Source organism: Carassius auratus, chromosome 22 (genome assembly GCF_003368295.1).
Source record: "Carassius auratus strain Wakin chromosome 22, ASM336829v1, whole genome shotgun sequence".
Lineage (NCBI taxonomy): Eukaryota > Metazoa > Chordata > Actinopteri > Cypriniformes > Cyprinidae > Carassius > Carassius auratus.
The window spans coordinates 11,481,498-11,505,526 of record NC_039264.1 but is presented as its reverse complement, the minus strand read 5'-3'; the positions used below and the strand labels follow the sequence as shown (position 1 = coordinate 11,505,526).

At 40.2% G+C, this 24,029-nt stretch overlaps 1 pseudogene; it reads left to right on the top strand.

Annotated features, from left to right (window-relative positions):
• LOC113039695 (KAT8 regulatory NSL complex subunit 3-like) overlaps window positions 1–23,535 on the top strand; it is a 38,144-nt pseudogene extending 14,609 nt beyond the window's left edge.
• The last annotated feature ends 494 nt before the right edge of the window (window positions 23,536–24,029 follow it).

Sequence of the window (24,029 nt, the reverse complement as noted above, 5' to 3'; positions counted from 1 at the left end):
ACCTTTTCTATGATGTGTTCCAGCAGGTACGGGGTGGGGGAAGTTTTATGAAGGAGCAGCTCGGGGACGACTGGCTGAAGCACTGCTGGAAGCAGGTGAGAGTGGTTGAGGGAAAAGAGGTCCAACCACCACCACACCCAACCCCACACTTCGTGGTTCAGAACGGCCTGCTGTACTGTGTCGCACAGTGGAGAGGGGAGGAGGTCAAGCTGTTGGTAGTCCCACGCACGAAGACACAGACGATCATCGAGCTCGCCCATTCCCATCCTATGGCGGGCCACCTGGGGGCGCAAAACACCACTCACCGAGTCCGGGACTGGTTCCATTGGCCCGGCATGGAGGCGGAGATCAAGCGGTTTTGTCAGGCGTGTCCGGACTGTCAACGGACCTCCCCCCAAACTCCTCCCCCAGCTCCGCTAATCCCGCTGCCCATCATTGAGGTGCCCTTTGAGCGGATAGGAATGGACCTCGTAGGGCCGCTGCCGAAGTCCACCCGGGGACACGAACACATCCTCATCATCGTGGATTATGCGACCCGGTACCCCGAAGCCATTCCACTGCACAAAGCCACGTCCAAGGCCATCGCCCAGGAGCTCTTCCTGCTGTGCAGCCGGGTCGGCATACCCCAGGAGATACTGACCGACCAGGGCACCCCCTTCATGTCCCGGATGATGGCTGACCCCTGCCACCTCCTAAAGGTCAAGCAGCTTCGGACCACCGTGTACCACCCGCAGACCGATGGGCTGGTCGAGAGGTTCAACAAAACCTTGAAACAGATGCTCCGCCGCGTGGCTGCGGACGACCGACGGGATTGGGATCAAATGCTGCCGTACGTCCTCTTCGGCATCCGGGAAGTCCCCCAGGCCTCCACTGGATTCACACCATTCGAGCTCCTGTTTGGGAGCCCATCGAACCACGATCGAGCACGTGAGGGAGATGAGGAAGAGGATCGACCACGTCATGCCCCGCGTCTGGGAGCACCTGGCGGCCTCCCAAGAAGCTCAACGCCGACGATACTACCGGGCGGCCCAACCACGGGAATTCCAGCGAGGGGATTACGTTCTAGTCCTCGTCCCCACAGCGGCATGTAAATTCCTCGCCGAGTGGCAAGGCCCGTACATCGTCGCGGAGAAGGTGGGGCCCGTGATTTACAGAGTACGCCAGCCGGGGCGCCGGAAGGAAAGCCAACTGTACCACATCAATCTCCTGAAGCGCTGGGAGGGGACGAGGACTCAGCTTGCGGCCCTAGCCGCCTCCTCACCCGTGGTTGTTGACCTCAGCCCCCACCTGTCGGCCACCCAGAAGACAGAGCTTCAACATTTGGTCGGTCAGTTCTCCGATGTGTTCTCCCCACGGCCCGGGCGGACCAACCTACTGCAGCATGATGTCCGCACACCACAAGGGACCATTGTGCGGCAGCGGCCCTATCGAATTCCGGAGGCCCGGCGACACGCGGTCGAAGGGGAGGTACAAGAGATGCTGAAGCTAGGGGTCATCGAGCCCTCCCGCAGTCCCTGGTCCAGTCCCATAGTCATGGTCCCAAAACCGGAGGCACCCTCCAGTTCTGTAACGACTTCCGCTGCCTAAACGAGGTCTCCGAGTTCGACGGATACCAGATGCCCCGTGAGGATGAGCTGCTGGAGCGGCTGGGGAGAGCCCGGTTCATATCCACGCTCGATCTCACCAAGGGCTATTGGCAGGTACCGTTAACAGAGACCGCCAAACCAAAGACCGCCTTCTCCACCCCTACTGGCCACTGGCAGTACCGGGTTCTCCCCTTCGGGCTGCACGGGGCTCCGGCTACCTTCCAGAGGATGATGGACATTGTGCTGAGACCCCATCAAGCCTACGCTGCAGCCTACATTGACGATGTCGTCATCCACTCGGAGACCTGGGAGGACCATCTGGAGCGGCTCCGGGCAGGGCTCACCGCCAACCCCAAGAAATGCCACCTCGCCCTACCTGAAGCACAGTACCTCGGTTTCCAGGTGGGCCGGGGCCTAATCCGTCCGCAACAGGGAAAAGTGACAGCCATTCTCTCGGCCCAGAGGCCCTCCACCAAGAAACAGGTACGGGCCTTCTTGGGGTTGGCTGGGTATTATCGATGTTTTATACCCAACTTCTCCTCCCTAGCGACAGCCCTGACAGACCTCACTAAGAAGGGACAGCCGGAGAAGGTAAAGTGGGGAACCCCGGAAGAGGAGGCATCTGACATCTCACATCTGAGCCAGTGTTGCGCGCTCCCAACTTTAACTGTCCCTTCTTATTGCAGACGGACGCATCCGACACCGGGTTGGGAGCCGTCCTGTCCCAGGTGCAAGACGGTGAGGAGCACCCGGTGGTCTACATCAGCCGAAAGCTGTCCACCACCGAGCAACGATACGCGGCAGTGGAGAAGGAGGCGCTGGCCGTCAAGTGGGCAGTCCTGGAACTGAAATATTACCTACTGGGACGGAGATTCACCCTCTTCACCGATCATGCCCCATTACAGTGGATGGCCCGGGCTAAGGACACCAATGCCCGGGTGACGCGGTGGTTCCTAGCGCTCCAGGACTTCCACTTTGACGTGCGACATCGAGCTGGAACCGCCAACGCCAATGCGGATGGACTCTCCCGCCTGTGGACAGCTTTCGTAGGTCTGTCAGGTACTCTGTTCACTTTGCACTAAACCCTGTCGTGTGATTCTTCAGCCCGTTACAATATATATATGTATATTTACTATTACAGCTGTTGAGATTAACTAATCGTGGATTTGTTGATTATATAATTATTTTTGCGATCTTTTCCCATCACATGAAAGGCTGCAGTGATGAGCATTGAGTAGACAAAAGCCCTATTCGGACGGGTCTAGTTTTACAGGGGTCGTTAGACAAATCTGCGTTTCACAGACGTACTTGGTGATTTTAATCCGTCCGAATCTGCCACGTCTGTGTTTTTCTCACACAACCTCTGTGATAATTCCAGAGCAAATTACCTACCGTTTTTCAGCAAACTCAGTGATCCTCTGAGAAAACTAATCCCGTCTGAATGCGAATGTCTGTGATTGTCGGTGATATTTTATTTCCCAACGCGTTTCCTTGTGTGTTTTGGCCAACGTGATTACCGTAGATGCTCTTACTGCGTGGATGTTTGATATATTTGCTTAGCGCAAATAAATAATAATAAAAAAATAATACAAATAATAAAATCAAGAGCAAGATCGCGTAAACTGTTAATACCGGCTATTGTAATATCACCATCAGGAAAGATTACTCACGTTCATTTATGTACTCAGTTACATAATGTTTTAATTACATTTAATAAAATAAATAAATAAATAGGAAAACAAGTTAAACTAAAGGAACCACACATTAACATGGTTTTGCAATACTAGCCATTTAGTATTAATTGTGTAATAATACTAAGGCAATCATTCTGAACGAATGCAATGCACGCATACAGAGCGCGTGATCTCTGTGACGCACAGATGCACAAATCAGACCCTCACACCTCTGTAATAAACATGGAGATACTAGTCCCGTCCGAATTGGTACATGAAAATCACAGAGGTCAGGTGGTAAGAATCGAAACTCAAACGTAGTTTAGAAAACTAGTCCCGTCCGAATAGTGCTAAAGTCTGTTTATCGCGTGAATGCAGTGATCTCGTCATTATTGCAACACGTTTTCTCTCACAAAATGCTTTCACCACAACTAACAGCAAACACGTGAATGCACCACATGAAAACAGTAAGAGCTTCGTTGTGCAGTTTAGGCAAGTGTGCAGATATACTCGTGATGTGTGACAGCTCCGAAAAAAGTACTCACTGTTTGTGGCGGTGCTGTCGAATCCATATCATAAAAGTTAGTTTGTAACGCCTGTGCTGATATTGCGACTTAATTATATGTAAATATTTGGGCGGGCAAAGCACAGAAAGGGGAGGTAACATTTCTCCTTACAACGTCACAACGAGGAGATTCAAGATCAGCCCGGTTGAGCTTCAATTTTCTCAAAGGCAGAGAAAGATAGCAAAATCTCGATTTTCATGTTAATGCTGCAAAATGCGTCTTCAGCGGTATTAATATTATGTGCAAAAGCCACTTGGAAAAAAGCTTTCTCACCCGAATTAAAGGGGTTTTAGTCTGAATAAAATGCTAGTAGCAGGACTGTAAAATGAATAGATGTGATTTATGATCATTTGATAAAATGAAGAGAGCGCGCCATACGATGGAGATCATTTTACATTTTACCGCTGAATGCACCTCTTTAAATGGTTTTGTGGTGCTCGTTGTTGTATTTTAAAACGCAACTGCAATGTTTTCAAATTACACTATAGTAGTGGAGCAACGGATCATCATTGATCCGTGATCCGTTCGGATCAATATCTTCGGTTCGGCACACACGTGACCCGCGGATTGATTTGTGAAAAATCAAAAAAAAAAACTGTGCATGTTCAGTCCACACTCAGTGGTCATTGGTCATTCTGGCTTCCCTGTCAGATATAAGGATGAAGGAAAGAGGTTAGAGTGAAAAGATTGTGCCAGATCTTTATGGACAGGAGAAGAAAAAAGTTGTGGATGAACTATCCCGAGCATCCTCAGTTGCGCTTACGACATACGGGTGGACGTCCAGGGGGACGGAGAGCTCTGTGACGATAACTGCTCATTTCATTACAGCAGACTGGAAGATGAGAAGTCCGTCTGTTATGTTAAAAAGAAGATATATGTGCACTTTAAGTTGATTTTAATTGATGTTGATGTTGATTTAAAAAAAAAACTTATGTTTATTTGTCTTGGCCTTTTTTTTTTTTTTTTTTTTTGCTGATCCGAAAAATGATCCGAGGAGGACGAGCGAGCGCGGGTTTGACTAGATGTATTTGGAGGTTATTGCTCAGGTCTCGTTCTGCACATATCCAAATGTTTCCATATTCGCAATGTATCTGAATGTTAAACTATAATATTTTTTATTTTTTTAATGTAAACTAGACGGAAAAGATCACCCTCTTCACATGAGCATGAGTGGACCGGTATAGCTACGGTCTATTTAAACTGACCAGTGTAACCTTTTAAATGTTTGGTTGACTGTACTTTATTTTAATAATGAACAGACTGTGATGTAAGTTTGAAATTAGAATGCACTTTAGATGTTCTGTGTCATTTATACCAAACACAAATGTTGCTGGTTAGTGTGTTTGCAACACTACTGTTATTTATTTTATATATATATATATATATATATATATATATATATATATATATATATATATATATATATATATATATATATATATATATATATATTTCAGTTTAATTGATTTTTATTTCTAACATTTTATTTATTTAAATGTATATTTAAGTTTACATTAGAATTTGAAAAATTCTACTTGATTTTTATGTAAATGAATGACACACACACACACACACACACACACACACACACACACACATATATATATATATATATATATATATATATATATATATATATATATATATATATATATATATATATATATATATATATATATATATCCTGTTTTATATATTTAATACTTGGTCAGTTTATTGATTTGTTTCGTTAACTTTGGATATTTTTTTTTTTTATTTTAATACCGTGCAGTGCACAAAATTAAGATTCGAGAGATGGTTCAAGTCAGTGCTTAATAAATGAGGATAAATCCACTTATTATTAGTGTGACATTTTAGCATGCAAATGAAGGGGAAAACTTCAAGATATCGGCCCATAAAAATCGGCAGCACATATCGGCCATCTGCTGACCCTGACCTCTAAACATCGGCATCGGCTATAGAAAAACCCATATCGGTCGATCTCAAAAATTTTATCGTGATCTCGATATGATTGTTTATCGCCCAGTCCTACCCATGACAATTAATATCAGTTTCAGTTGGATATCAACAAACAAAAGATATGAGATGCATTGTTTATTTTTAAGAGTTGATAATCCTTTTTGTTAAGCTATGCATGATTATTTTCTAAAATTAGATCTGCTTTTACCATTATTTATCCCTGATTTCGGAGCAGACCATAAACACAAAACCAAATAAGAAACCTCATGATGGTTGTTCTCATGCATAAGTCCTCTCTCTTACTGTGTCTCTGCTCTTCACAGGCCTGTAAAGAACCTGTCTTACGCAGGAAAGCTATGGATAAATGTGCTCGTAAGGTCTGCCATGCTCTGGCCAGCATCAATTGGGACATAAAGCTGACACATTGGCTTCATAGTACACTTGTTGAGTCTTTGAGTCTTGCTATGCTGGCCGCTTACGTTGATGTACTGCAGACACTCAAAAGCAAGGTAGGATGTCTTATTATCATATTACCATGGTATAGAATCCTTAGGAAGAGGTTACACTGTTTCTTATTCATCTCTTATGACATCTCCACATTTACCCTTTTAGGTACCATCCCTGATCGACAGGATGTTGCTGTCATCCTCTGTTTAAACAGGAGCGGCAGGAGCTGAGGCTCTTTCTCTTTCTCACTTTATTTTGTTCTTTTAATATAATTGTAAAAATGTCCCCTTTCAGGTCGTGGGTCATGTCTTTTTGCCAGTGGTGGACAGTAACGGAGTAGCTTTACTTCGTTACTGTACTTAAGTAAATTTTTCAAGTATCTGTACTTTACTGGAGTAGTTTTATTTTGAGCAACTTTTACTTTTACTTCACTACATTCCAAAGCATAAAATCGTACTTTTTACTTCACTACATTTCATAAAACATATCGTTACTCCCTATATCACGTGCTCCGACACGCAGAAGCGGTGTCTGATTCATCATGAACGAACTGAGTCTTTTCAAAAGAAACTTTTAAATCGGATCGCGAATCGCACCAAACGATTCGTTTACGAATTAGAATGATCCGATTGCAGCTGTTCTGGAGTCGACCACTTACTGATTCAAATGAACCGTTTAGTGCGAGTCACCAGAAGTAAGAAGAACCGGCAGATCTTGTGAGCGCGCGTGCGTCTGATGTTGCTAAAAGTAAGTTATGTCGAAATTTTGGATTAATTATTGTAACTGAAAATCATATTTAGGTCAAAACTGTCAGTTGTTTGGGAACTAAATCCGTTGTAAAGAGAGATCTATTTAAGCCCACTCAAATGCTCGAGTGAAGACGATGCAGACACATCAATTTTAGGTAAAACAACAACAACAACAAAAACCTTAAAACAACACAGATTAAATACAATAACTCATGCATGTTCAAATTCACCGCTGCCGTAATGTTAACAGTTTTATTAAAATGTCCTATGTGACGTCTGTTTTTATATTGTTTAACGACAGTAACGTTATACATATGTATATTGTTTGGATTAACTAGACGAGTAGACAGACATGAATGTTCATCGTACTGAAAATAAGTAAATATTGTTAGCTGATGCTAACTGTCTAGCTAACAAGCTTGTTGGTGCTAAGTTGATGTAATTTTCACACACACACACACACACACACACACACATATATATATATATATAAATAAATAGATTACATCTGGGTAGAAAAGAAAGGATGTGATGTTCAGAACATGGTAACTACAGTAATTATCAAAGTGGGAAGAGATGCACCCCGTTTGGCCAGGGGTGTTTTTAAATCACAGACAAGATTTGAGAAGGAAAAAATCATTATGAATTTTTTTTAATTATTTTTTTCCTTAAAATGTTCTTCCTAACTTCAGGCCTTATTATCATGTCATATATACAGTACAGACCAAAAGTTTGGACACACCTTCTCATTCAAAGAGTTTTCTTTATTTTCATGACTATTAAAATTGTAGATTCACACTGAAGGCATCAAAACTATGAATTAACACATGTGGAATTATATATGGAATTATATACATGTATAACAAAAAAGTGTGAAACAACTGAAAATATGTCATATTCTAGGTTCTTCAATGTAGCCACCTTTTGCTTTGATTACTGCTTTGCACACTCTTGGCTTTCTCTTGATGAGCTTCAAGAGGTAGTCACCTGAAATGGTCTTCCAACAGTCTTGAAGGAGTTCCCCGAGAGATGCTTAGCACTTGTTGGTTCTTTTGCCTTCTGTCTGCGGTCCAGCTCACCCCTAAACCATCTCGATTGGGTTCAGGTCCGGTGACTGTGGAGGCAGGTCATCTGGCGCAGCACCCCATCACTCTCCTTCTTGGTCAAAAAGCCCTTGATGCCTTCAGTGTGACTCTACAATCTTCATAGTCATGAAAATAAAGAAAACTCTTTGTATGAGTTTTCCAAACTTTTGGTCTGTACTGTAACTTTGATGTTCTGTAAAACAACTAACTTTAAAATACTTTTTTCTTACTGGTGAAAATCAGATGGTCATCTCTGTTTTCTCTCAGGTACATCACAGTGTAAGCTTCACAGTGACCATTACTCTCATCAGCGTAGTCCATATCAACAACAAAAATATTTTGACTCCATATAGTGGTTATTTTGGAAAAAAATCCCCAGGTATTTTGAGCAGTAGGATTATAAAAAAATGTGCTAATATAAAATTAAATTAAGTAGCCTATGTAAAATTGCTATCTTGCAGTACTTTTTTACTTAAGTACATAAAAAATTGAGTACTTTTGTACTTTCACTTGAGTAAGATTGAAAAAGGAGTACTTTTACTTTTACTGGAGTAATATTTTACCATATGTATCTGTACTTTTACTCAAGTACTTGATTTGTGTACTTCGTCCACCACTGCTTTTTGCTGTAAAATATTTCAAAATATTATTTTGCTGGGTCATATGATGCGATTTCAGTTTTTCCTTTCTCTTTGGAGTGTCACAAGCTCTTGGTACATGAAGAAGATCTGTAAAGTCTCAAATCCAAAGAGATATTCTTTATAAAAGTTAAGATTCTGCGTCGCAAAAAGTCGCATTCAGTGTGAGAACACTGTAATATAAAAGTCTTTAACAGGAAATGTCTGCTATCCCCCTGATAGATGTCTTGATTACTGTCTGTATCTGATTTGCGTACTCATCTTTATTTATTTTTTTCAGAGTAAACTTCCTGGATCCCCCCTGATCCTGATAGCTCCATCAGGACCAACAAATCCCACCTTCTCTACCTCTCGACGAATGAGATTCTGGCAGTCTCAGCTCTCCTGTCTAGGGAAGGTATGCAAAATCACAGGCAAACACAGCTGTCTGAAACACTTTGATTTTGTGTTCTCCATCATAACTTCAGATGTAGGCTTGGTTTCATTGAGATTAACATCATTTGTAAATAAAATATTGTGTTAATGTTATCATTCTTGCATTCATAGTCCTGTCAGATTCTGATTGAGATAAAACTGATGGAGCATTTTGTGTCTGTTTGTATTGGTAATTAAGGTAATTCCCATTAACGTTCATGTGAGCAGTGGAGCCAACATCGGAATCACGCAATGTGTAGAGCACATGACCGGCACAGTCAGAGGAAAAGTCATTGAGGTACAAAACCGCACCGCTCTAGCTAGCCAATGCCACTTTCACTTTAGAGAAAAATATATAAATCAGCAATGGGATTTTTCTGTATTTTCTGATCTCAGGTGTATGATGCATGTGAAAGGTACAGTATTGTTCAAAATAATAGCAGTACAATGTGACTAACCAGAATAATCAAGGTTTTTAGTATATTTTTTATTGCTACGTGGCAAACAAGTTACCAGTAGGTTCAGTAGATTGTCAGAAAACAAACAAGACCCAGCATTCATGATATGCACGCTCTTAAGGCTGTGCAATTGGGCAATTAGTTGAAAGGGGTGTGTTCAAAAAAATAGCAGTGTCTACCTTTGACTGTACAAACTCAAAACTATTTTGTACAAACATTTTTTTTTCTTTCTGGGATTTAGCAATCCTGTGAATCACTAAACTAATATTTAGTTGTATGACCACAGTTTTTTAAAACTGCTTGACATCTGTGTGGCATGGAGTCAACCAACTTGTGGCACCTCTCAGCTGTTATTCCACTCCATGATTCTTTAACAACATTCCACAATTCATTCACATTTCTTGGTTTTGCTTCAGAAACAGCATTTTTGATATCACCCCACAAGTTCTCAATTGGATTAAGGTCTGGAGATTGGGCTGGCCACTCCATAACATTAATTTTGTTGGTTTGGAACCAAGACTTTGCCCGTTTACTAGTGTGTTTTGGGTCATTGTCTTGTTGAAACAACCATTTCAAGGGCATGTCCTCTTCAGCATAGGGCAACATGACCTCTTCAAGTATTTTAACATATGCAAACTGATCCATGATCCCTGGTATGCGATAAATAGGCCCAACACCATAGTAGGAGAAACATGCCCATATCATGATGCTTGCACCTCCATGCTTCACTGTCTTCACTGTGTACTGTGGCTTGAATTCAGAGTGTGGGGGTCGTCTCACAAACTGCCTGTGGCCCTTGGACCCAAAAAGAACAATTTTACTCTCATCAGTCCACAAAATGTTCCTCCATTTCTCTTTAGGCCAGTTGATGTGTTCTTTGGCAAATTGTAACCTCTTCTGCACATGCCTTTTTTTAACAGAGGGACTTTGCGGGGGATTCTTGAAAATAGATTAGCTTCACACAGACGTCTTCTAACTGTCACAGTACTTACAGGTAACTCCAGACTGTCTTTGATCATCCTGGAGGTGATCATTGCCTGAGCCTTTGCCATTCTGGTTATTCTTCTATCCATTTTGATGGTTGTCTTCCGTTTTCTTCCACGTCTCTCTGGTTTTGCTCTCCATTTTAAGGCATTGGAGATCATTTTAGCTGAACAGCCTATCATTTTTTGCACCTCTTTATAGGTTTTCCCCTCTCTAATCAACTTTTTAATCAAAGTACGCTGTTCTTCTGAACAATGTCTTGAACGACCCATTTTCCTCAGCTTTCAAATGCATGTTCAACAAGTGTTGGCTTCATCCTTAAATAGGGGCCACCTGATTCACACCTGTTTCTTCACAAAATTGATGACCTCAGTGATTGAATGCCACACTGCTATTTTTTTGAACACACCCCTTTCAACTAATTCAACTAATTGCCCAATTGCACAGCCTTAAGAGCGTGCATATCATGAATGCTGGGTCTCATTTGTTTTCTGAGAATCTACTGAACCTACTGGTAACTTGTTTGCCACGTAGCAATAAAAAAATATACGAAAAACCTTGATTATTCTGGTTAGTCACATTGTACTGCTATTATTTTGAACAATACTGTATATTGTATGAGGAAAATTGGCTGCGTTTTCAGTAGGGATGCATGATCATGATTTTTCATGGCCGATTCGAATACCGATTTCCGTTTTTCTTCTTTAAGCAACAAACAAGAAAGAAGAAAAGTGTGCATCAACAAGATGTTTATTTGGTATTTAATAGACCAAACTGGCTTTTGGCTATTGAAAACAATAACTGCAACCGTCTGAAATTAACAGCAGTAACTGTACAGTGATTAGCCCAGGGGCGTCGCTAGGCCCTTTTTAGGGGGGCTTCAGCCCCCCTAAACTTATGCCCAGCCCCCCTAAATATTATTTGATTAATTAATTAGTGATCGCTTCAGTCCCCTTTAAAAACTCATTTGAGACGGTGGCAAGCTGCATCAAGTTCCGGCTCCTCCCCTGATCTGAGTCTGCATGGATTCAGCGCGTTTTTCAGTCCACAGGGGCGCCGAGCAGAGCGAACATCAGAGAGTACAAGGTGTGTGTGTGTGTGTGTGTGCGTGTGCGCGTGTGTGTGTGCGTGCGTGTGTGCGTGTGGTGTGTGTGTTCTCGCATCCAATACCAGTACGTCTTCGCTGCGTTCACTTTCAGCCTTTATCACATTGTGACAGATGTTTTTTCTTCCAACAAAAATGAAGCGATTAACACCCATGAAAACATACTTTAGAAAACGATCATGATTTATTTTAATTTACTTTTTGAAATTGAAAACATATTATTGTGTATTTCGGCATTACATTATGCAGCCATGCAAAATAAATGATTAACGACACACATCATTGTCTGAAAGTACTAAATGGCACAGAGAGAGAAACATCATGTGGAGTTATTTTGTTTTCTATTATTAAACATAATTTTGTATTAAGTAATAACTAATCATTAGTGTATCATGATATTAGAGTAAGAGTAAAGGGATCTGTGATTATTATTATTTTTTTTTTAAGTAATTGATTTATAGAAGTGGCAAATTGATAATGATGTTATTTTTAATAAATATAAATAAATATAGAACAGATTAAACATATTGCCAATAGACAATTACATTAATACATGTTTTGTCTATATTCTTAATGAATATTAGCTGGTTAGTTAAATGATTTGAAATGAAATAAATGTTCAGGGGCTGACTTGATGTATAACCAACCGTATTGTTGATTATAAAGGCTAAAAAGCTAAAAATTTATAATAATAATAATAATAATAATAATAATAATAATAAAAATAAAATATAATAATTTATATTTCATTGTACATGGATATACAATTTTTTTTTTTGTCGTGCGGGAGTAGGTTTTCAAATGAGCAACAGTCAGGTGAGAATAGAACAGACAGCCTCACACACACACACACACAATACCACCGTGTTCCCAAGATTCATTGCAGTCATTGAACCCTTATGTTGTTTTAATTTTCTGCCAATTTCCACGTACATTTCATAAGAAAAAGCAGTGGTATCATCAAAGGATAAACATGAATGTCCTAATACTGAATCAGGAAGTCTTTATTGTAAAAAAAATAAAAAAAAATAAAAAAATCTACATTCCCAATTCAAAATTTTCCAGTGACTGGTCACATGTAAAAAACTGTATTAGTTTTTTTTACAGTGTTATATATGGCTCAGTCAGTACTCCTACTCCCATATATGAAATACAGGGAATACAATGGAATAGTGGATTGCAATAAGGTTAGTAGTATACAACCCTACCCTAATAGTAAAATAATATTTTTTAATCATACCCTTATTGGGGGCTGAGCCCCCCTAAAATCAAAATCTTAGAATCGCCCCTGGATTAGCCTACATTGAATACAAACATAAATGGTACAGACATCAGCATTTAGCTTTTGTTTTTGAATTGGGTTGAAACTACAGAGAAATGGCCTTAAATTAAAAGATTAACTGTAACCAAGTGAAATTAAAGGCAATAACTGCATAGTTCTACAATCCATCAACACAGTCAATACACATTCAATACGATGTTTCTTAATCAGCACTCAGAATTTGTTTTAGTTTTTAAATTTGGTTTTAACTTAAAAAAAGGTCTTTACCAGTAAGACTAAATAAAAGTATGCTATATAAATCTATTATTCAGAAATGTTAAAATCAAATAATGTTGGTGTGAATAAAACAAAGATGCAAAGTGTTTTATTCATCCAATAAAAAAAAAAAAAAAAAATTAAGGTAATGATTGATATTTATATATATATTTTTTTAACTTGAGCCAATGAGAAATAAATGACTTATTGTCTCAAGTAAAAAAAAATATAGATGTGAATCATTACCCTAAAAAAAAAATTATTGGATGAATGAAACACTTTTTTTCAGTGTGCTACAGCAGGTGATTTTTAAATCAAATTAAGTCTATGTAATTTTAAGGTAAAATAAAAATAATTATCCTATCAGAACTGACGTTTACTTCTGGCTTTTCAAACGTGTATGCAAGTTCTAATTTACAGAAAAAAAATAAAAAATTCAGTTTTGTCACAGTTTAGTCCAAAGACCCAGTACTTCGATACCAAGTCGGTTCTAAAAAAAATTTAATGTCACGGTACTAGGTTTCTGTAAGTACCGGTGGTACCGAGGACCCGTCCAAACCCGGTTCTTGACACATACAGTGCTATGATTTCCGCGAAGCAGAAAACGCAGACAGAATCTCAAAATCCAGTCATGACAATGAAACTTACATTTTAAAATGGGCAGTCACGGAATTTGTCGAAGTTGGCATAAATTAATCAAATCAAATCTCCGTATCTGTAAATTTTAAGCCCCAAAAGTTGGTTGGTCTGAATCATGAATGTTCTGCGTGTCTCTGTGTGAATGAATGAATGGCAGAGATGTGTGGGTTTGTTTACTACATAGACTGAAGCACATGACGCTTGCAGTAATTTCAGCATCTGTCATCTCAGCATGAGAACATTTAGCAGATGCTTTAAATATTGCTTGCTGAAGTATATTGTTTGGACTGTGTTTGTCAGGATGTTGATGATCCGCTGTTGAACATGAAGACACCAGTGCTGTTTGTGGTCGGTCAGAACACACTTCAGTGCAGTCCTGAGACTATGGAGGAGTTCAGCGAGAAGATTCAGGCTGATAACAGCATGGTAGTTGTCGGAGTTGCAGATGACAACTTGAACACTTACAGAACGTACAGAAATGAAAAGGGTATGTATGGACTTATCTAACTCTGGGGGATACTGTGAATAAGCTAAAGTCCCAAAAAGTCGGAGTGTTCCTTTAATGGTTCAATTAAATTGTAGTAATTTAAAATAATGTCTAATTAACTGAAATAATAAAACTTGTACAATTTACTATGTATATATATGACAGCTAAGGAAAATCCCAAATTCAGTATCTCAGAAAATGTAAATGTTGTATTGAAGACCCCTGATGCTACACTCTCATCAGCTAATTAACTCAAAACACCTGAAAAGGCCTTTAAATCGTCTCTCAGTCTAGTTCTGTTGGCTACACAATCATGGGGAAGACTGCTGACTCGACAGTTCTCCAAAAGATGACCATTGACACCTTGCACAAGGACGGCAATACACAAAAGGTCATTGCAAAAAAGGCGGGCTGTTCACAGAGCTCTTTGTCCAAGCATGGCATGGCAAGAGAGGCATGGGTTTTAGCTGTCGCATTACTTGTGTCAAGCCACTCTTGATCAACAGACAACATCAGAGGTGTCTATCCTGGGCTAAAGACAAAAAGGACTGGACTTCTGCTGAGTGGTCCAAAGTTATGTTCTCTTATGAAAGTAAATTTTGCATTTCCTTTGGAAATCAGGGGCCCAGAGTCTGGAGGAAGAGAGGAGAGGCACAAAATCCACGTTTCTTGAGGTCCAGTGTAAATTTTCCACAGTCAGTGATGGTTTGGGGTGCCATGTCATCTGCTGGTGTTGGTCCACTGTGTTTTCTGAGGTCCAAGGTCAACATAGCCTTATACCAGGAAGTTTTAGAGCACTTCATGCTTCCTGCTGCTGACCAACTTTATGGAGATGCAGATTTCATTTTCCAACAGGACTTGGCCCCAGCACACAGTGCCAAAGCTTCCAGTACCTGGTGTAAGGACCATGGTATCCCTGTTCTTAATTGGCCAGCAAATTCGCCTTAACCCCATAGAAAATCTTTGGGATATTGTGAAGAGGAAGATGGGATATGCTGAACAATACACATGTTCTGTAAGATGTAAACACACTATATATTATGCATAGTTTTTTGTATATAGTGCTTTACAGTATATAGAGTGAGTGATTTGTCAAAAGCTAGTTAGCTAGTAGTGTCAAACATCTAGATTTCTTTCACTTGAATGCACAATATTTCCCATTTGCAGATTTGGTTCTGATCTTATTTGGTTTGCTGTGGAGGAAAAGTTAGCGAGAAGAGAAGGCAGCAGAGGATCGGAAAGGACAGTAAGGAGGAGTGGAGAGGAGAGTGGAGGATTGAACAGAAGAGAAGAGAGGAGAAAATGAGGAAAAAAGAGTGAAAGAGGACAGGGTTGGACTGAACAAGAGAGAAGAATAGTGGAGGAAAACAGAGGAGTGAATTGACCAGGAAAGAAGAGTGGAGTAGAGAGGTAGGGAGAGGAGTTGATTGAATCAGAGAGCAGAAGAGGGAAGATGAGAATAGTGGAGAGGAGTAGAAGAGGTGAAGAGTGGAGAGGAGAGTAGAGTGGAGAGAAGCAGAGAGGATTGGAGAGGAGAATAGAGAGTGAAGAGTATAGGAGTGGCTTGAACAAGAGAGAAGAGTGGAGAGGAGTGGATGGAATAGGAGAGAATAGTGGAGAGGGGAGAAGAGTGAAGCGGAGAGGATTAAACAAGATAGTGTGGAGGAGAAAGGAAAGGAGGATTGGGGAGAGGAGTGAACTGAACAGGAGAGGATAAGAGTGATGAGGAGATAACAGGAGAGCAGTGATGTGAATTGGAGAAGAATAAGGGATGGACCCTGAGTTCTCAACTAAGCAGCTGGAGAGAAATCTGCTCAGTACCAACTATATTGCTTGCATAATATGTCAGAAAACAGACTGTGACACTGGTCCTCTTCAGAAACTGACAAATCAAGGGGTACCCTTCCCTCCTATATGCTGTAACCAACAGAAAGGATGATGTCTCATACAGACTTGACAATCAGCTGAAAGCTCAATGTGACTTTCTGGGGAGGAATCCTTTGTGGCACATACAATGTTGTGCGAAAAAAAAGTTTAAAAGCAAGAAGGCACTTCATTTGAAGCAGAACTTAATCCTGAGCCAGACAACAGCAGGCTTAATAAAAAAACATGGATGTCAATGCCACAGCCCATCAAACACAAGGACAAGTGCTTCATTTGTGGAAGAGCACGCACAACCAGGAGGAATAGATCCCTCATTTTGATTGCCACTTATGACAGACAGAATGCAGTATGGGAAAAAGCAAACAAACTTAAAGATGAAGAGATAATACACAAGATTCATGGTCCTGATGGAAACAGGTGTGTTGATATGATTGCTGAGGACTTCCGATACCACAAGGAATGCATGACCAACTATCTGACAAAGCGTCTTTGTTCACAGGAAAAGACTAGTACTGCCATCACTCCATATGATGCTGCACTCAACCAACTCATAGCTTGGATAGATGTGCTCCTTTTCAAAGAGAATGCCATATTCTTCGTAACAGCTTTGAGGGATGAATTCCATAAATACTTGGAAAGCCATGGAGTTCACAATGTTACCACATATAGATGTCAATACTTGATTGCCCACCTTAGAAGGCACTATAAAGTAGGTGGCAATTGTAAAATAATGGTTGTGCCACAGAAAGGATGTTCTAGTCTGATTTGCTCAGCAGAAATTAATGTTAGCTGCATGCTCTCAAAGTTGAAGGAACTCAAGGAGAAATTTGAAGAGGCAGAGTATGAAGAAGAAAGTGATGATGAGTTGACACCATAGTCTCTTCCTACAACACTGCAGGAAGAGACTATGGAAGGAACTCCAGGACCAACGTAAGTGATAACAAATGCATCTCCAGAGTTAGGTGAGGATGGCCGTGTGAAAATCAGTCCTAAGCAGAAAGAACAAGTTCTCAACCTTGCCCAGGATGTCTGCCAAGCAGTTGTCAAGATTCCCAAATGCGTTGGGACAGCTTTGCACATCCTTAAGGAAACCAGAAGCAAGTCGACTGTGTCACTCTAATATAGATTTGGGAACAGCATAAGCTACAAAGAAGCACAGATTTATATTACAACAATGGCAATGACAGTTATAGAGCAGACAACTAGGGATGGTGCCTTCAAACTAAAGAACCAGAAGGTTGGACGATTCACACAGTTTGCATTTGATAACCTTGACTTCCAAGAGTACACAAAGGATGGACGAACACTGCATGGCACAACACATATCATATTTCAGTACAAGAATCGAGATGAAGACCCCACACCAATGGTTAGTTTACCTCTACTGAAAACCCGGCAACCAGCCCTGGAATCTTCTCAGCCTTTTCAGACCAAGGAAAGCCACCTCAGTCTAAAAGATTGTCAAAAGAGTCACTGTCTGGTTGGAGTTGAAACAGAGCCTAAGCTTCCTGTGTGTCTAGCAGAACCTCTTGACCACATGAGCATCCTCTGGCATTTAGTGCATAGCTGCCCTATTGTACTATTGGAGGACCTGAAACCAAGTTGTGCTGCTCCAACAAAGAGTTCATTCCAATCATTTCTCATCCCATATACCATCCCTGCAACTGTGATCAGCTATGGTCCCGTCTTCCCCAAGTCACCAACAAACCCAGATGTGGTTGAACAGTCTGTTCAGTACTGCATGGATGTGTCGAGAAAACATTTTCAAGAGTACACTGTAAAAAGTGTTTCCCTATATTTATTCAGTAAAATTGTGTCAAAACCCGTATTGCACCATCTGAACGCTGGGTGAGCTCCAGAGGTTGTTGGAGATAACTCTTTGTGTGTTTCAGTGCCGGTGCCCAGTGAGCAGGTGGAGGGTTTGGACCGAGACGACCTGAGGCTCCACCTCAAGAGAAGACAGACTCCCAGTCCCACTCTAACCAAAGCCTCCAAAAGAGCCAACATCAAAGTCACCATCATCTCCCACGGAGACGCGGCGGGAAATATGACAGGCTCCACTTCTCAAGAAGGTAATGAAAACATTCAGGCATCATTCAGCCTACTGAGTCGCTGGTTAAACTATAAGTGGAATATTGATGCATTTAGGCAGAATGAAGATTTATGAAGTTTTCAGGCAGATCGATGACTTTGTTAATCTGATTTCTGAGTTGATTAAAGTTGGCAGTACATTTTAAATGGATTGATCACCCAAAAGTGTTCATTGTCATCATTAACTGGGGAAAAAAAATACAGTGGAAGTCAATCAGATACACACAACGTGCTACAATTTATCTCCTTTATGAAAGAATGACTTGCCACTGTTTACAACTTACTAGTTGTAGTTTTCTTACTAAATAGTTTTCTATATTGATATTATGGAAATAAACAAACAAAACTTAAATGTAGAAACAGTCATAAATGACAATTAAAACGGCCAAAAACAGCAATATTGAGAATATATATATATATATATATTGAGAAAAAATATTTAGAATTTTCAACATCATTTCTCAAGTCTTCAGTGTCACATGAACCTTCAGAAATCATAATAATATGCTGATTATAAAAATTTCTGATTATTATCAATGTTGAAAACTTACTGTCCCCAAACCTTTGAATGTTAGTGTACTTCAGTAAAATAATGTAATGAATAGTCCCACATAAAATTAAAGGTGTCTTGTACTGAATCTTTTACACTTACATTGGTGTTTTCTGTGCAGGAAAGCCCCTCGGACTGACAGTGGGCCAAACTGTGTCTGGGGCCAAATAGCTGTCTGAGCTTCTCAGTGCACAAAGGTATCTTTATCTTTTCACACCAGGTACACCTTAATGATGTTTACCCCAGCATAAATCTTCGGCACAAAAATGTAGTCTGGTATTCACATGCGATTAGTCTGTTCAATCAAATCTTTGAGATTTTAGTTTTTGCAAAAACAACACCAAGTACTACTTTTCACTCTCAACATTCATGATGTGTGAACAGGTCTTTAATCTTGCAGTAACAACAAGATTGTATTCTTATAGGGCTGTGTGATAAATAGCCATTAACATTAAATCTCAGGTAAATCGACCTGTCTAGTGTGATTATAATAAAGCAAAGGCTGTGATAGTTTTATGCGTAGCTTGTCCGTGAAGCACAGCTCTTTGATCAGAAGGTAGTAGATCTGCTCCGTCTGAAATAACTACGACTTTGACTCGCTTATAATGCGCATTTGAAAACGCAACACTCATCAACAATAATCATTATAAATATACATTATCATGAAAATACCTGAGAGGCTTGAAGAACAGTGATAGAAATAGGCATTTCCTGGAACTACAGTACAGACCAAAAGTTTGGACACACCTTCTCATTCCAAGAGTTTTCTTTATTTTCATGACTATGAAAATTGTAGAGTCACACTGAAGACATCGAGGGCTATTTGACCAAGAAGGAGAGTGATGGGGTGCTGCTCCAGATGACCTGGCCTCCACAGTCACCGGACCTGAACCCAATCGAGATGGTTTAGGGGTGAGCTGGACCGCAGACAGAAGGCAAAAGGACCAACAAGTGCTAAGCATCTCTCGGGGAACTCCTTCAAGACTGTTGGAAGACCATTTCAGGTGACTACCTCTTGAAGCTCATCAAGAGAATGCCAAGAGTGTGCAAAGCAGTAATCAAAGCAAAAGGTGGCTACATTGGAGAACCTAGAATATGACATATTTTCAGTTGTTTCACACTTTTTTGTTATGTATATAATTCCACATGTGTTAATTCATAGTTTTGATGCCTTCAGTGTGACTCTACAATTTTCATAGTCATGAAAATAAAGAAAACTCTTTGAATGAGAAGGTGTGTCCAAACTTTTGGTCTGTACTGTATGTATTATGATACTACTTCTGCGGGACAAGAGCCCCCTCTGGCTTTGAGATGCAGCAGCATTCAACCATACTTCACTGACAAGCTGTGCATAGAAAAATAGCAGCCAATCGTTTATTTCCCATTTATCGTGCAGCATATTGTGTAATGATGATCTTCATCAGCTACAGCATACATATTACCCAATTATAAGATTCATATCACAGTTTTTATTTCAACATTTGCATGATTTATACAATGCCGTGCTATGTTGGATCAGATAATGTGCCAGCACTTGCATAACTCCATGACACTGCATCTGCACTGTATTTTGTAAGTTTCCACTTATGCATAGAACTTGTTTAGAAAAAGATTTTTCAGTAACACTTTATTTTATGGTGTCCTTGTTACACCTTACATGAACTTACTCTTGTAAAAACAATTAATTATAAATAATTGCCTGCAAATAACCCTAAGCCAAACCATAATCTTAACCCAAATATTAACCCATGTATTTATTTAAAATTACTCAGGACTTAAATGTATAATTAGACTGTAACAAGGACACTTCAAAATAAACAGTTTTTTCTTGTTATATACAGTTTTATGCGAAAGTTTGTGAACCCCTTGCAAAATCTGTGAAAATGTGAACCATTTAAAAAAAATAAAAATAAGAGAGATCATACAAAATGAATTTTATTTTTTATTTAGTACTGATATACATTTAGATATTTTACATAAAAGATATTTACATATAGTTCACAAGACAAAGCAATAGCTGAAGTTAGTAGAAGTTTGGGAACCCTTGGTTCTTAATACTGTGTGTGGTTATCTGGACGATCCACAAAGTTTTTTATTTCATTTTATTTTGTGATGGTTGTTCATGAGTCCCTTGTTTGTTATGAACAGTTAAACTGAGCTCTGTTCTTCAGAAAATCTTCCATGTCCTGCAGATTCTTTTAGTCTTCCAGCATCTTTTGAGTTGGGGTAAAAACTTTTTGAATTTGAAGATCAAGGTAAATTTTACTTAATTAGTCTCCCGGGGAGTCTCCGAAGGGCAGAACTAAAAATTTCAGCTATTGCTTTGTCTTGTGGACTGTATGTAAACATTTGATGTACAATATCTTACTCAGTACAGTACTAAATAAAAAAATAACATGCATTTTGTATGATCTATTTTATTTTGTTAAAATTATTCACATTTTCACAGATTCTGCAAGGGGTTCCCAAACTTTTGCATTAAAACTGTAGCAGCAGTGTGTGTGTGTTGATGGTGGTTTGATTCTGAGCTGGTGTCCTGTGCTCCTTTAGGTCAGGAGGTTTGGCAGACATGTCTGGAGCTTTGGGTTCCAGTGAAGGGCCTTTTCACAGCCTGCAGGGGAGTTTGATGTCGGGTTCTTCCTCTCCTGTCCAGGCTCAGGCCCCCGCCACTGCGCAAGGTACCAGCATCATTACGTTCTGCAGACAGGGTCATCTAAAAACTGTTTAAAGGGTCATGAAACCCCTAAAACAGTCTTGAGATGCTAGCATACATGTACAGTTTGCAGCAGTGAAAACAACAATAGCACTCATTTTGTCTATTATTAATGGAAAAGTGATTCTTTTATTTTCATTTTTTGGGGCAATTTCATTCTTTCAGTTTAAAAAGCAACTTTTTCATACCGCCAACTTTTTTCTCGGCTGCCATGGCTGGAGAGTACAAATCTATGTCATCAGTGTTCTTAGCTTTTCTTTGTATCATTCATGAGTATGTATTCTTATGATCCAATATGCACAAGGTCTTATGAAATCTTATGAAAGCGCTTCTGCTCTCTCAGGTAAACATGACACATTTAATATGCAACCACATTTAGTGTTTTCTGCACTAAACAACTGTGAGTTTTAACAACACGTGCTGCGTGGATTGCAGTTCATATCTGGACTTGAGCAAGCGTGTTTCAAGTTTGTGTGAATATATGCCATAATCTCTCGTGCTGTAAACATGAACCAGCACCGTGTATGCAAACAGGAACATGTCTTCTTCAAATGAAATATGTGCAAATAAGGGAACTGATATAGCCGTACATCTGAACATGATAGCAATGACACGGCAGATTATTGTGATACACAGCAAACATTTTTTTTGATATAGACCAAAAATTCAAAGAATCCTTTTTTGACTCTGTTTGTGTGTGTTTAGCTCCTTCTGCCAGTAGTCTGCTGCAGGGTCTCAGCCTCAGTCTGCAGGAGATCAACACTAAATCCCCCAGGCGTCCCCTCCACCACAAAGGTGCCAGCCCATCTCTAATATCTCTATAGCTTCCTTTATAATAAAGCTGATGTATAACCCCCACTGAGCCACTCCTGTCTGTGTGTGGTGGTCTTCAGGTGTGTCAGGAGCAGGTGTTGAGCACACTAGTGCGGGCGCTGCCGGTCGTGTCGACGGGATTCGGGATGACCAAAACCACAGCCATCCACCATCTCCTCACCAACGGCGGCCTGGCCAAACTAGCCCATAGTCTGCCAGGACTGGCCCACGTCTCCAGCCAGAGCACGGGTACGTCCTCGTCGCCACTGATGACACAGCGATCCAAACAGAGGCGTCCGTGTTGAGTAGGGACTAGAGTAGCTGTAAGGTCAAAGGTCGAGTCAATGAGAAGCATCTAAACTGATAAACGCTCTGACAAATCAACAAACATCTAGCTGAGCATGTAAATATGTTCCATAAACTTTGTATTTTGTATTTTTTTTCTGCATGTAAAGAGCTTTATTGTGTCATCTTCTACAATATCGGGTTTGTCAAGTTTGTCAGCTCGCCCTTGAGATCGACCTTCAAACTGTCCAGAGGCCCAGAATATATATATGGCAGTGCTCTAAAAATGATCAATCAATTCCCACAACAGCAGCTTCATTCATGCTTAACGTGACCAACTGTTTTTGCTGGATGAGGAGTCTGTAAATCATAAGGCTTGCTCTACTCACAAAGACATCCATTAAAGCCAAAACACCAAACCGTTTTTCCTACCTCCTTGTGTCATTATTGTTTTGCTTTCTCTTTTCATCTCCCAACTGCATTCAGTGTTCTTTGCAGAAGTTTAAATTATGTAAATATATTCCAAATAAATAACAAAACCCAAAAACTAATTCTGAATTATTAATCCATAGTTGTTTGGTCAAATGCAATTGTAAGTTTAGACTGTTTATAGTATGCTAATACCCTGCTTTTTTTTTTGTTAAGCAGTGTATACTTTGCAGCAAGCAGAATTCTGATCTGAACAGCCAGGGATGGGCAGTATTTCAGATATATGTATTTAAAATACGTATTTGAAATACAAAATACTATTTTGTATTTTGTATTTTAAAGCCTTTGGAAAAAATCAGATGTAATTTGTATTTCAGTATATTTAAGACGAGTATTTTAGTATTTTCAAAATACTCAAAATACTCTGAGCCAGTCAACCTCTTTATCAGGGTGCTGTTTTCATGCATCAACTAGTTCAGACCAGACACGCCCCTCCCCCCCCAACATTCATCCACGTGAGCCGCAGCTGTACAACCCAGCCTTGGATCGGCAACTTTTCTGGAAAAAGTGAGGATGTGCTACTTGTTGATTAAAGTAGCTTGTCAAATATGTTTGAATCATTAATGTTTACTGCATGTTAGGGATGGGTGATATCATATGACCATATCGTAGATTCGTAGCGATGGTATAAATTGTGAATCGAAGGAACTTTTTCTAAATCTTTTACACAGGACTTTCCGCTTTCTCTTTAGCTTTGTGCAGTTGAAGCCTTGTTTATACTTTCGCAATTCGTATGGCTCTACGCCATGAACCTGCTTACTGCGTGCGCTCCTCAGTAAACCTACAAGGCTTTTATGCTTGACGTGCTCTCCATTGTATAATTCTGTGAAACGACAGAAGGCGACTCTGAGTAATTGTTCTCCAAACCACGAAAAAG